The following is a 13,220-nucleotide window of genomic DNA, read 5'->3' on the forward strand; positions in this document are numbered from 1 at the left end:
AAATTGATGCATTCCATTCAGTGATACATTTTAATTCTTTTTAAAAAAACTTTTTAATTACTTTGTTTATTATGTTTTTTTTAAGTTTTATTTCTTATAGCCCTTAGTAGTATGAGTCCCATCCTCCTCTCCTCCTCCAGCGAATGATTTATTTTCCTCCATCTATGAAAACTCTTCCTGGGATATGAGGGGCTCAAATGCAATGCAGCTCTGCATGTTAACAGGAAATAACAGATAAAATGTTTCACAAGGGACTCTTAGCAAGACTATCTTAGGAAGATTTTACTCAATAGGCTTCCCAGATATGCTCAATTCTTCTACACCCTCCCCTGCAATTTTTCCTGCATTTCAAATTCAGCATCTTCAAGGACATTTAGTTCAAGATATGAGAAGCATTTGATTTTGGAAAACATTTTTAGCTCACAAAACTGTGTTGTCATTTCTTTTTTAGCCTTCTTTAGTTCTTTTCTTGATCCTGGAAGAAGGTAGAGATTTACAATCACATTTTATTGGTACTATTCTCCATCACACAGGTGATAAATTATTAAGAAGCCATTTGGTATATAAACGTGAAATACACAGCCCATCCCCTTCCAGCATGCTTCTTGGACTGGCTCCAGTCGCTATGAACAGCTAGGGCCCTGCACTTGGGAAAACACAGCAAATCCCTTATACGTTTTAGACTTGGTCCTTTGTGGGGTGATACAGAGGAACAATGACCTGACGGACTATTGGCTCTCTGGATGCTACTAAGGGCCACAGATAGATTTAACTCTTTTATTGACCCCAAAGGATCCTTTGTTCCTCTGAGTGCTGGGGTTCAGAGATTTTGTACCAATGTTTTTGTTCTTGTTTTGGGCTCCAGTCAGATAGTCATAACTTCCAATAATTGATAAAGTTTTAAATTTTCCTCATACTTTACTACAGTCAATCTTAACTCTTATTTGGGTCACATACCCTTTTGAGAATCTAATGTTATGAACTCTCTTCCCCTGTACTTTATACACAAACAGACAAAACATTTCAGATGTTTACGAATCTGCCTGTCACCAACTCCTCAGCTATTTACAGGTTCATGAATCTCTCTTTTTTAATTTAATTTGGAGAAAAACAGCTAATCCTGGAATTTCTTGATTATATTTTCTTTGTGGTTTTAAAAGCATATGTTTGATAATATTATTTTTCTTTCTTTCAAAAATAAAAGATTCACTATTTCACTGAGACCTTTATGTGATGGTAAAATCAGCTGAGATTTTTTAACAACAAGATTTAATTTTATTTTTAGAAACCTCTTTCTCAAGTTTAATATTTTAAAGCTGAGATTTAGAATCAGACACAGGTGTTTTCTGTTCCAAAATCTATAAGGTATTTTTCAAAAACTAAAATCCAAGAAATTCCAGGATTAGCTGTTTTTCTCCAAATTAAATTTAAATATGTTTCAACTAATCTGCCTACAGTATAATATAATGCCAATTATTCTGTCCACCTAATCATCTTCTAGCACTATATGAAAAGTTTTATGAGAACCATAACTGGTCAGATATTTTTGGTGAACTTCTGATAACTTGTTTGAATTGGATGTGTGAAGAATTCCTCACTATCCATTATCTTCTACATACTTATGGTGACGTTGATAGACTCATGAGTATGGTTTCTAGAAGGTGCTTTGTCATTGGCAGGCAGTTATGGCTATCTAAATCTTGCTTCTTATTACCAGGCAGGAAATATTTAGCCTCATAAGCATTCCACTTAGGTGCTTCATTTTTTGACTTAATGTTTTATGTCCGAGTATTGTACACTTGGCTGCCTTCAGACTCTGGATTCCATCATGAAGATTGGCATCTGCTTTTTGCTATTGTCGTGTTGATCTGTTACAGGCTATCACCTCCCTCTCTGTCCTTTCTGTTAATGGTGTCACCAGGGCTTACTGCCCAAATCAGTGAGACCTCATTGCAGTGCAAAAGCATCATAAATCTGATGGTCACCATTTCTTTGGCACAGTCAGGATCTCCAAACCAGTCACCATAGTAACTGTGCTTTGTGTGATGTCAAGTTGTTAAAACTCCAGTTTTCCAGGAGTTAAGGATGTTTTTATTTTCTATGGGTGAGTTGACCTAGTGAGGAAGTCCATGGCCTAAGATTCTACGCTTTATCTTTAGGTAGATGTGAGTTTAAATCTCATCTGTAACACCAAATCATTCTGTATGGGGCACCTACTACCTCTCTTGTTGAGTTTGTTTGAGATTGGAGATAGTATCTGTAGAGCACATCTTAAGTGCTTAATAAACGTAGCTGTTCTTACTGTGATCTTCTAGCCATAATTCTTACCTGTGAAATGCTAAAAGGAATCAAAAGTTTTTTCTGTTTGATTTACACAAATGTAAACTAGCAGAATATTTCATACTGGGCTGGAAGAGGCTATCATGTTAAGTGAGACAGAGAAGACAAGGACCTCTGCCAACTGGAAATGCAATTTCCATTTTAGAATAGTGTCTCCTTGGAAACACATAATGTAGACTTGTGAGGGCTAGATCATTCAAGTGAAAGTTTCTGTTACTTAGAGAAGAGGCAAGTGACGTGAGGAGACATTAGCTACAAGTGTAAGTTCTCACTTTTTGTTTTTTAAAAAAGCTCCAACCAAATTGTACCCGTGAATGCAGATAGACTACCTATAGTGATTACAGTTAGGGAGAAATGACTTCTTACTATTTTCCAGCTTCATAGAAGACATAAGAAAAATGGATTATTAGTTTTTTCTGTGGAAAAAAAAGATAACTTTCTTACCAGAATTCTGCTCTAATTAGGTTTAGGGTTGATTGCTTGGTCTTTGAGACTGTAGTCTGCTTTGGGGAGCTAGAGACAAACTCTCTAACTTCCCACATGGAATTGATGGTGAGCAAATACCTGTATCTGGGCCTCATTAAACACACTCTTCACATCTTGAAAGGTGGGCTCAATATCAGGCCTTGGAAAGATTTGGAGCTGTTCTTATCTGACCTTGGATGTGAGCAGGCTGTTTGAACCTGTTTTCACTATATCCCATAGCTGGAAGAGGAAGGGGCACTGTGGATTCCTGAGGGTTTAAAAAAGGCCCAAACCTCTGACTGTGGTCCAGAGGTCTGTTTAAATTAGGTCTGTTTTTTATTTAATGTAAACGGGCTCAATAACGCTTGTCAAAAATCTAGGTATCTTCTTGAGAAACAGCCATTTTATTCAGTGTTTGCTCAACTTAGCCACCTTGAGGGGAAAAAATGTACAGGAGCTCAGAACGGGGATGGACTATTGAGTTTTCTTGGTCATGAACCCTGCCCTACACTCAGCTCACAGGGCTGGGATGAGTTAATTTCACACAGGCAACTCAGTTGGCTCATTTCGGAAGAACTGAAATGCTAAAAGTTCTTGCTGTCTGAGCTGTTGCAGATGGCTTTTTTTTTTTTTCCCTCTCACCCTGCTCTGTAGTTTACACAGATGCAAACCTTTTCTGTGTCCTAGGCTCCTGGGTTGCTAATGTTTCTACTAATTAGTGAGTGTCTGCCAGGATCATTGCTTATGGCTGTGCAGGTTGAATAGGGCACAACTCTAGAGGGTGCTGTTCATGTAACTACAATGTGCCTGGAGTTGAGCACAGCATGCCTTGTACAACCATGTATAAAACACCTAATATCTGCTTTAAATGCAGAGTGGCAGGAGTTTGGAATTCTCTTTCTTATGGTAATTGTACCTCAGATGTTAGCTTATTTTGGCAGAAAAAGCTGGTCTGTTCTTTGAGTTCCTACAGAACAGCAGCAGTCAGGAGTTCTTGCTCTAAGATTTCGGGGAAATTTTGTTATATCTGTTCTCCATGTCTGGTTCCCAGAAACTCTGATCCATCAGCAACAGTATAGTCCTAGCTCAAGGCCAAACTGCTAAAATTCTGCAAGGTTCCTCATAGCTTCTCAATGAGTCAGTCCCCTGGGGGGCTTGGATGATAAGGCCCCTAACCTACTAGTGGAGCAGGAGTGGGGGATGAGGCAGACCTGAAGATCTGTGATCAGAGTTGGCCCTAGGCAAGGCTACGCTGGAACTGGTTTGTTTATAACACGTCTCCCCCTGCTGTTTCAAAAGGGCTCTTTACATTAGAAGACACAGTAAACCGCTCTAAATGGCTTAAGTGAAAATAAAGAGGATATACTGGCTCATTTTACTGTAGAGTATACGTGCATGTCTGGCTTCAGATGTTCGAATGATGTCATTAGAACCTAGCCTTTCTCTCTCTTCTCTGCCCTCCTCTCCATCTCTCAGTTCCCAGGCAGGTCTTCTGCATCTGGTGATCTTTAGCATCGCCAGGCATATATCTTACAAGCTTAGTCATTCCAGAGGAAAGTAAGTTCTAAAAAGTTGTAAAAACAAAACAAACCCAACCCAACTCACCTCACACCAAACCAAAACAAAAATGTAAAAAATCCAAATAGTGTATCCACAGTCTAGTTTGGATTATGGGCTCATCGCTAAATCAGTTGCTGTAGCCAAGGGAATGGCATCTCTAATTCAGGGGTCGCCACCCCTGGGCTGTGGACCAGTATGAGTCCGTGGTCTATTAGGAACCAAGCCGCAGAACAAGAGGTGAGCGGTGGGAGAGTGAGCAAAGCTTCATCTGAATGTGTAGCTGCCAGCTTTCCACCTCCCTCCCCCGCCCGCCTAGCATCTAGCATCATCACCTCAGCTCCCCCTCACATCATCAGGCATTAGATTCTCTTAGGTGCCCTGGTCCCTGGTGCCAAAAAGGTTGGGGACCGCTGCTCTAATTGATCAGGTCTGGGTCATGTACCCATACGGTGGTTAAGGAATGTCCACCCCTAATGAAGTAGACTCTGAGGGGTTAGTTTCCTAAAGAAAAATCAAAATGCTGTCAAGAAGGAGGAATGTATGTGAGGGTGGAAAACAAGAGTCATCAGATCAGGCGTTTTCATCTCTCCCTGCATCTACCTTACAGGGCCAGTGGGCTGGGCTCTTCACCATGGGCTCTACTTACCTATGCCTTTTCTGAGATGCATTTTCCTGTTTTGGGGTGACCCCAACCAGTTATTAAAACTGTTTATATTGATTTTACTAAAATGTCAGCCTTATAAATAGCAAACTTAACTTGACCTTTCCCTAACATTTCATACTAATGACATCCATCTTCATTTAAAATTGTGTCCTCTGTTGACTTTTATGCCACTATGGTCTCCTTGTTCTTTCTACCTCCCTGATCCTCGTACATCTCTTTCCATGGCAGCACACTAAGTCAGATTTGTTACACCACTAGATTTTCTCAGCCTTACTTCCATGACAGTCTTTAGCATCGTCTACTCCACAGATACTTTATTTAGGGCCTCACTGTATTTCATCTGTGATGCTGCCATCCCTTCTCATAGCTTTCTTTGCTTACAGTTTTATGCTTCTCAAACCTATCTGCCCCAGGTAGTTCCAGATCCCCTCAGTTTCCTGTTTGAATCCTACTGTCCTCTCTGTTGTTCCCCACTTGCCCATAGATGGTAATAATAGGTCCTTTGTTAATTGTTCTTAGTCCCTCTCTCTAGCTTCATTTCTTCTTTGCTTCTCTCTGGACTCCCATCACTTCAACCATCATACACTGAATGTTTCAATCTGACACACCTTTGCTCATGATGCCAACTTTGCCTGAGATAAAACTTCTACTTATCTGCCTGGGAATCTATTGGTCTTTGAAAACTCTCTTCATCATCATGTTCTCTTGGAAACCTTAACACCTACAGTATCCCACTCTGGGCAGAACAAATCACTTTCTCTTCTGTATTAATTTGTACATATTTTACTGCATTCGGTATCCTGTATTTTAATTATTACTACATGCCTTTTTTAAAAAAAAAAACTGAATGCCTTTGTATAGGACTTGCACTAAGCTAGTCTCCACCACTCAATACTGACACAAAAATAGCTGCTTCACAGTTTTTGTTACCCTCCTGGCCATTGAAGGCAATGAGTTTCTGTCCAAACCTTAAATAAAATACTACTACATAAGCTTCAGGGAAGTAACCTTTGTTTCTTATTCACTATGCTTATCACTTAGTAAGTTCCCAATGAATAAATAGGTGAATGAATGGATGAATGAATCTATAGGGTTGTTCAGAAGCACCCCAACTTTCATATATGATCTTTTGTCACCCCAGCTACTTTGAGCACCAAGATGGAAGTTAAATGGGTTTTCCTATGGTCATCTCACCTCTTAAGAGGCAAAACCTTGGACTAGAATTTGCGTGCGTGCGTGCGTGTGTATGTGTGTGTCTCAGGCTAAGGCTCATTCTACCACAGCACTTGAACTAAAGCACTCATTTTTTAGAGAGATTTGGAAGATTTTGCTTTTAGTACCTTGGCCAGTAACTTGTATACCAGTAGTCTTTTATGTATAAACCTCAAGAAAACAGATCCAGGAAGACTTAAGAAAAAGTTCTAGAAGTCTTGTGGGCTGGGAGAGTCTTTTTATATTTTTTTCACACTGCTGAGAATGAAAGAAAATGCATAGGGACAGGAAGAGAGCAAAACAGAAGAATGTGAGGGACAAGAATAACAAATAATAGAAAACATTTTTTTTCTTTCTCCTTCTAGTACCCATCTGTCTCAAATCTCCTAAGGCCTTTTTGATCACGTTCCATGGTCTAAATTCCTTTATTTTCATACAACCGTTGAATCTGTGTCTTTTATTGTTAGTCTCTTTATGGCTTATCTAGTCTACCTTCAAAGAGCACATAAAAGAACAGCTTCTGTGGGTGAAGCTTTGTATTTGGCAGGCTGCCCAACATCTGAGTCTCCTTCCCTTTGGTGAGTGTGGTAGGAGATGGGGATTCCACCTCCAACTGTGGAGGTTAAAAGATCGGATTCTTTTGACCTCTAGCCACTAGGACACAACCTGAGTTCAGCCTGGAAGACCTTCCTACCCAGGACTTTGTGTCTGGAGTATCACAAAGAAGGACAGTTAGGGGTTCACACCAGTGCCAGCAGTGGTGGCACTGAGTGTCCTTGGCATTTGCAGGCTCTCCCTAACCAGGCTTCTCTTGGGTCATGACTAACCCTGGCTCCATTTCCAGCCTCCCAGCTTCTCTTGGTTTGTGACTGTTTTTCAAAGCTCCAACATTTCTCATGATTCTGTGATCTGTTTGACATTCCTTCAGTAAACTCCATTTTGCTCAAGTTAGCCAGGTGGATTTCCTTTGTTTTTGTCCAAGAATCCTGACTGGTAACCGTTCCTTATCAGCATTAGAATAGTACAAAGAAGAAATATGCAATCTTATCTTGTGGTACTTCTTACCTAAGTTCCCCTCACTCTTTGATTTTATTTTTATCTTTTTTCTCCTCTTTCTTCTTATTCTGTAGCTATCAATACCTCCTTTCAACTCCATTTCAGTTCAAACTAGTGTATTAATTATGCCAAACGCTTGTATTATGTCTGAATCACGCATAATCGGCTTTCTTCTATAAGGGTTTGGAAAATGTGACAAATATTGAAAATCTCTCGACACAGAATACAAACACACCTAAAACATTGCTCACACAATGTGTTTCCGTGACAACAGGATGTTTAGGATTTTAGAGAAAGGGATACAAATGTACTTAAAATCATTTTTTCCCCTACAGTACAGGCAATAAACATACCTCTCATTTAATACCAGCCCACAGAGCTCATTTTTAGAAGTGAAGAAAATGTACTTATAATGAGATATCTTAGCTATTATGTATTTTCTGAGACAAAAGCAAATTTATTTCTTCTTTCCCCCTCTTTGGGGGAGGAGGTCAAGGTAGACATTTTCAGTTTCCTCTGGCAAGGGCTCTTTTTTTTTAACAATTTAATTTCTTCATAAACAATGTGAAACATATGTCTTCAGTACAAAACATTTTCAGGACCATTATAATGGGGCACATTTATAGAGAAGGAGTGTTTGCTTCCCACCCCTTACATATCCTTCGTGTTACTATCCAACCATGCTGCATTCCTGTCACAGCACAAAGAACCTTTAAAAGGATTCATTTGCTATGTCTGAACAGTGTTCAACCTGACACTTTAGGGCCATGGTAATTTAATTTCTCCCAAATTCTGCCTGTGATTAAAATAATAATGGGTACCATGACTGGACAAAGACTTATACATATATTATCTTGAATCCTCAAATACCCTTGCAAGGTAGGGTTAGTATTTTGTCTACATATGGAAAGATAATTTGCTCAAGATCACAGAGTCGGGACTGTGTCTGAGGTAAGTGGTGCCTTTAGGATGCCCCTGAATGACAGCTGCCACATCTGAAGCATAGAAATAGGCTCAAGTGACAGAGAAAGCATTTGAGAACAATTCTGAATCCAGTTTCCTGACTCAGCTCCTATCTTAATTGCCTAGCTGCCAAACTCACCTTTGCCTCTAGGTTATTGCTTTCAAAAGCCTCCCCATATCCTCACGAGAACACCCATCACCACTCTTGGTTTGGATTCTTGCTTAGACTATACGTGGAAGAGGCAGCACACTGTTCCGATATCCTGTTCGATTTTTGCAGGGAATTCACTCCCATTTATGACCGGTAGGCTTTGAACTATAATATTATTTTGGATGGTCAAGAGTAGATAAATCATCCAAGAATCAAAATCTTTTTATTTCAATCTGTTGTTGTAATTGTGGGCCCAACTCATAAAAAATAGGTTCTGGATACACGTTTCTTATGACTACCTCCTCACTCAACACACACACACATTTTGTGCCTCTGAACAACAACAAAAAATACTTCTCTTTTCTTGTGGAGTAGAGGAAGTGAATTTGGAGAAACAATGAGATTAGAGACTATTATGTCAAGAGGGGATCTTCCTGCTTCAGAGAAGAAATTAGTGACTAACTTTAGAGAGGGGTGGGGCAGCCCAGTGAGGACAGAGTGGGGGTTTCTCGCAGGATGCTTACTTTTTGTCTCTTGGCTGAGAATGGAGGCCCACTTGTCCAGGGGCAAAGGTGGGAGAGGGGGGCTGCTGGAGCTCAGAGGCCTTGGAGGGTCTTGGGGCAGGGACTGGACTACTGAGCCCCAGAGTGGATGTCCCCTGGTCTCTGAAGAAGCAGCATGTAGCATCCTAGAGCATGAACAATTCTGTCACAGACCTCCCACCCCTCCACCCACAAACCAAAGAGGCCCAAGCAAAGCATTTTCCTTTTTTACCTTTCAGTGTAATACAGTACCACATGTAATAAAAAGTAGGCGACATTTATGGAGCACTTTACTCTATACCACATACTTTTTGAAGTGCTTTATGTGGATGATCTCATTTCTACCATTTGTGGTTGATAAAACTATCTTCCTCCATTTTCCAAATGAAGAAAGGCTAAATTGCTTGAGGTCATATAACTAGTACAGCATATATAAAAGCATGTAAGCCCATGAAACTCTTTTCTTCATGTCCTAGATATCTAAAATTTGGGACTGCTTTTCAAAACTAGCCTCACTTTTGGTCAAGCATTCATGTGCTCAAGTGCTGATTACGATCCATGTGGAGTCTTGAGAGGCATTCAAAGCTCCCCAATGGTGAGTTTCTCTTTCCATCCTTCCTCCTAGTCTTAAGCTCTGACCAAAACAAACTTTGCTCATGCTTCTGGGATGCCATTATCCTTTTAGCCTCTTTGTTCCTTTTGCCTAGGCCTCCTTTCTTTACGTTAAAATTCTACTCATTGCTCAAGTCCCAACTCATTTAGCTAGTGTTTATTGAGTATGCAGTAAGTGCAAGACTGCCTGCTAGGCCTTCTCCAGCTTACTTTGTAAAAAGTAATCCTGAGAACATGGTTATAATGATAATGTAATAATACTATTAACAACCATAAGAACAGTAGCCAACACTGTAGCATTTACTATGTGTCAGGGCTGTTTTGTGCTTTATACACATTTACCTTTTTAATATGTAGTACTCCCAATACTGTATTATATTCTGTTTAAGAACATATCTTGGTTTTCCGATGACTTGGACATAGTATAAACTAAATAGAATTTGAGCTGAATTGGATGTATACCCATATTCACATGAATTCATACCCCACTTCCATCCCCTCATACAGATTTCTGATGTCTTTAGAAAAACAAAAGAGCTGACAATTCAGGGCCTGCCTGCCTACATCGTAATATTTTGTTAGAGCTAACGAACTAGTATGGTTTTACTTGGTGCATGTGCTCTCCAGTTCTCCACAGTTCCTACTACTTCATAATGCCTTGCACCAGGTCCTGTAGCATCTGATTTTCAACCCTTGCGAAGCCAAAGGAGAATTTAGATTCCGGCTCCAGGTTGGCCTTGCCAGGGTTGGAAGAGTCGCATTATACAATATAGCCACTTAAGCTGTCTGAGCAGCTCTTCGATGTTACTGCCCCACCAGCAGGATTTTTCTTCAGCCAGAAAGATGGCTTGTTCTTGTAGCACCAGTTTAGAAGGGGCGGTGCTGTGTTTGGTGATTCAAAGAGTCATTTGAAGATCTGATGCTGTGACACATACCAGATAACTTTAACAACCTTCCCATCACATGTCCTCAGCACAAGATGGAAAAACACCATGATCATACCTGGCAGTCACAAAGCTCTCATAAAATGCTGTGGAGGGGGAGTTGAGTAATAAAGGTTTCAACAAGTTTTCACTGGGGTGAAAGCACAGCAACCCTCAAAGGCAAACTGATGTCTTTTTGATATTTCATAATGAGTCACAAACGATGTTGCTTTCTCCTTGACATTCACAGATGTGTATTCTAAGCCTATTTGTTGTGCTCCTTTCTGCTCCTTAATTATTTATTCAACAAATGTTTGATGAATGCATTTTCACCACATTTATTTTGTACCTGATAGTACCAGGCCTTGTGCTAGATGCTTTGGATATATCAATAAATAAGGAGGAGAGAAACTAGTGTATAAATAAACAAAAAGGTATATTATAAGAGATAAATGCTATAAGGGGAATAAATACGAAGGTCTCACAAGGAATGACTAGGTTGTGTGTGGGGGGGTGGACAGGGAGGGTGTGCAGGGAAGGCCTGCGGCAGTGACATTTGCCGGTTGAGATGAGTTTCCCTGGCAGAGGGTAAGTACATATGAGATGGGAACAAGATGAGGAGGAACTTGGCATTTTTGAGGAACAGAAAGGAAACTCGTGTGGCCAGAACTATGCTGTGGAGAGCACCAATCTTTAACCAGATAAGGAACTTGCACCAGATTGTAAATCTGCGCACCATTTCTGTCTGAAGAAAGCCTTACTATACTGAAAAAAAAAAAGTCTACTGAATTAGAAAGAATATGTGTAGTAACATAGTTGATTTGCATTCTGGATCAGGTTTTTTGTTTTGTTTTTTTAAATTTCATTGCAGGTAGGCAACAAAAAATTCTCAGACTAAGACCAGTCCATGAACTACACTTTTTCACTGGGCTGGAGTGTAGGAGAGAAAAGGATAAGATGGCATGATGTGGTAATAGACGTGGGCAGGAGCCACATCAGGCCCAAATGTAGAGGTGAAGATCAACTCTTCATTAAAATGCAATGAAATATAAGTGAAAAAAGCCAAGTGACCCCTTCACACCCTTGAGAGTTTCGGCATTTAAAATGGTATATAGGGAATAATCAAGCTTCACTGAGCTGGGGATGTTAGGTAGTCCATTAGACTAAGTCAGGGATTAAGTTATGTCACACACCAGTTTCATAGTATGTAATTAAAAACTGCACATCATTAAATTTGTATAGCATGATCCAGGTATGTGTTCATGCTGCAAATGCCAAGAGCCAGTGGCAGAGTTTAAAGACTGGTGGCCCACAGGCATGTTTTGTTTGACCCACACAATCTTGGGGAAAAAATCAAATTAATTGCTAGCATTTAAAAGACGTGAAAATCTGGCAGAGCTAGGCTTGCATTCCCATGAGGCAGACTCTTTAGAAGGGGAATGTGCTTACTCAATACCCATCACCCCTTAATTTTTTTCTACCTGACTTGTATACTACTCATGGGTTATGCTGTACTAACAAAAGTCTGAAAAAAAAATCTCAGTGGCTGACTAGAAAGGTTCATGTCCTGCTCACATTGCATGTCTGTTGCAAGTTGACTGTGGCTCTGCTCTACATCATCTTTACTCCAGCACCAGGCCAGGGAGCAGTCTCTCTGTGGAGGAAAGGGAACATGAAAAAAAATGCACTAGCTTTTAGAGCAACTGCTTTTCCTTCATTGGCCAAAGCAGGTCGCATAGCTAAGGTAATGGCAGTGGGGCTGGAAAGTATTACCCACTGCCAGGGAGAGACAGCGAATAATTTATGTACAATTCAGTATATCACAACCCATTGCCTAATTTAGATGAACTACTTAGTCACAGACATTTGAGAGTATGACCACTTTAGCCTATGGAACTTAAGGATTCAAAGGTTTATCATAGCCAGAAGCATGAGTTACTCTAAAGCTACTATGCTACAGTGGTAACTAATCTGTCCATCTGAGTGAGTATGTATGTATGTATGTGTCTATTTGTCTATCTGTTCATGTTTCACAGACTCGTCTTTAGATACCCTTTATTTACTTGCTCTAGGATCTACGTAGGCAAGGTGCGCTGACCATAACAGCACTGTTAGCAAGCCAGGCTGTGAGGCAGCTCTAGCACTGCTCTTTACTGCCACCCAAGCACTGACTCCCAGAGGGGAAGTTATGTGTCCAGAGTGAGCTACCAATGTGTCTTGCAGCATATCTGGAGACTGGTGAGATTTAATCATGGAGAACAAGTAAATGATTAGACATGTGAAGCTGAATATTTATTACAACCTCTGTGTACCCAGTTCTGCTCTTGGGACTCTGGAAAACATAGCTCTTGTTCTTGAAGAGTAAGATGTCTAGAGAAACCATCAAGGATGTAGACTCGAGTGCTAAGTCATGGAGTACTCGTTTAATTTAAATGACTTGCCAGAGTGGTTTGGCCTCAACAAGGGAGGCTTTGTGAAGAGGTCAGAATTATGAGGTACTTGACATATAAAAGGGGAAGAACACTGAGTATGAGTTAAAAGTTTCAACTGGTTTCACCTAATTCTAGACTCTTTGGAAGTGAGATGGGCTTGTATTCCCGTGCAGAGTTGTTTAAATACCTTTGAAATATTTTTAAGGTTTTCTACTGCAGTTGATATTTTTCAGTCCTTGAGTCTCACTTAAGTGTGAATAGCAGGGGTGATAGGAGAGCGCAGTGGCTACACTCAGCTGC

This window comes from Pteropus medius, unplaced genomic scaffold (assembly GCF_902729225.1).
Source record: "Pteropus medius unplaced genomic scaffold, Ma_sr-lr_union100, whole genome shotgun sequence".
Taxonomy (NCBI): domain Eukaryota; kingdom Metazoa; phylum Chordata; class Mammalia; order Chiroptera; family Pteropodidae; genus Pteropus; species Pteropus medius.